Raw genomic sequence first — 2,338 nt, 5'->3', positions numbered from 1 at the left:
AAAAAAAAAAAAAAAAAAAAAAAAAACGTGTATAAAATATATACACAGTTACATATATAGGGTATTACATATAGATGATCTATTACCTGCTTGTTTCATTTAGATATTTTGGAAATCTTTCCCCATGAGCTCTCTTTTACTCTGTTTAATAGCTGCATGCTTACTCTTTTTAATACATCCCACTGCATGTATATATTACATATAGTTCATATATTTCATTATTAGATGTACTATCACTATGTAGCCAATCTGTCACTGTTGGACATTTAGGTTATTTCGAGTTTCTTATTATCATAAACAAAGCTGCAATAAACATCCTTACAATATTTGCACATTTATCCTATTATTTCCTTGAAGTAGAAATTGCTGTTACTTCATATAATAGGCTTCACACATTTCTGTTAGGTTTATTCCAAGGTGTTTTATGTTTTTTGCCATTATTCTGAATGGGATTTTATTTTCCATTATACTGATACATTCTTACTCGGCTAGAAAACTAGTATATAGGAGGCCTATAGGAAGTAGATTTATTTTGAGATATCCAAACTTCACTCATATGTCCAAACTTCTCACTGAACGCTCTTATTGATTTTCTCAGAATTTCCAGATATAAAACCCTGTCATCTACAAATAACAAAAATTCTGAATTTTTCTATCCAATATTCACACACTTTCCACTCTTTCAACTGCATGAGTACTAGCAGAACAACACTGGTAGGGGTGATGGGGACACTTTTGCTTTGCACATTAAGAAATACTTATTTCTTCCTATGCATCTAATAGGAATGCTGAATTTACCTATTGCCTTTCAGCCATTCTGAATGTCAACTGAAAAGATGATTGCATGTTAATTTTAAAAAAGATTTTTTTGGAATATTTCAAATACCCAGAAAAGTGCAAAGAACGTATAACATGAGGTTATAGCCAATGCTCAGACCTCAGATCTAGCAAGTATTAACATTATTACGCTATGTTCAGTTCAGTTCCCATGTGTGGGTGTGTCTGTGTGTGTGTGTATGTGTGTAAAGAAATCAAACCTTATAGTACAGGAAAGCCACACTCCACCCACACCTCTTCCACCTCTCTAGTTGCTGTTTATCATTTCCATATATATTTTTATAATTTTGACATGGTATAGCCATAAAATATTCAGTACTGTTTTAGTTATTTTTAACACTTTATATAAACATTATATTATAGACGGGTGGGATGAATTGGGAGATTGAGATTGATACATATACTCTACTATATATAAAATAGATAACTAAGGAGAACCTACTGTAAAGCACAGGGAAGTCTACTCAGTGCTCTGTGGTGACCTAGATGGGAAGGGAATCTCAAAAAGAGTGGATATATGTGTATGTATAACTGATTCACTTTGCTGCACAGCACAAACTAACACAACATTGTGAAACAACAATACTCCAATAAAAATTAATAAAAAATAGTATATTATATGCATCCTCTCATAACTTTGCTTTTCCCTCTCGACATTAAGTTCATTCCTTTAAACCACTGTGCAATATGCCATGGTATGAATAAACCACAATTTACATATCTAGAAAGTTTAGCTGTTTTCACTTTGGGGTTTAAAAATTTAATGTCACATAACTGTATACTTTCAAAGTCTTGGACTGAACCAAGGATTTTGACTGCTAATATATGTTACATTAAATACTTACCAATCTTTCAACACTACTGTAACATTTAGGGTCTTTATGATTTGAGTTCGCGAACTAGACGAAATAATCTTAGAACAAAGCTTCACCTACCAAAAAAAAAAAAAAAAAAAGGAGAAAGATATTAACAGCAATAGTAAAACAAATATTTTTAACAACTGAAGTTCTGACATAAAAACAAGAGGCCAGTCTTCATATCTGATGTATGAAACAGACGATTTTTTTGCATCTCTAGAACACACTAAAAAAATGCTTGTAGCTTCAAGAATGGTATCTTGAGAGATGGAGTCTTGGAATATATTTGATCTGAAAAAGGTAACCTGACTGTAGCTCCCCACAGCTCTTCTCCCAACCCCCAACTTATAACCTCCAGGTAAATCCCTACAAAGGAAGGAGAATCAGGCAACATCAGTCTTCTTAACAATGAAATCTAGGTTGAGGATATATGAGAAATCAGAAAATACTACAGCCAAACAATGAATAAACCACCACCAAATTTCCTATCCTTGTTGAATTTTTTAAAATGAATTAATCTTTTGTGTATAACACAATGAAGGCTATTTCTAGAATACCAAAGGGTAAATTCCTACTTCTGGGGTAGAAAGAAGGTGCTTCTCTGTAGTTTTCTCCTCTCTACAGTTTTTACCAGGCAGAGGCAT

General features: G+C 32.8%; 1 protein-coding gene across 1 annotated transcript in view; it reads right to left on the bottom strand.

The window, feature by feature from the left end:
• LYST (lysosomal trafficking regulator) overlaps positions 1-1,762 on the bottom strand; it is a 160,712-nt gene extending 158,950 nt beyond the window's left edge. Inside the window, exon 1 of the mRNA XM_007452943.1 lies at positions 1,683-1,762. The gene's annotated coding sequence lies outside the window, so the exon portion shown is untranslated. The remainder of the gene's footprint in view (positions 1-1,682) is intronic.
• Positions 1,763-2,338: the final 576 nt, after the last annotated feature.

Source organism: Lipotes vexillifer, unplaced genomic scaffold (assembly GCF_000442215.2).
Source record: "Lipotes vexillifer unplaced genomic scaffold, Lipotes_vexillifer_v1.1 scaffold1088, whole genome shotgun sequence".
Classification (NCBI taxonomy): domain Eukaryota; kingdom Metazoa; phylum Chordata; class Mammalia; order Artiodactyla; family Lipotidae; genus Lipotes; species Lipotes vexillifer.
The sequence above is the reverse complement of the archived record's forward strand: the minus strand, read 5'-3'. Positions and strand labels throughout refer to the sequence as shown.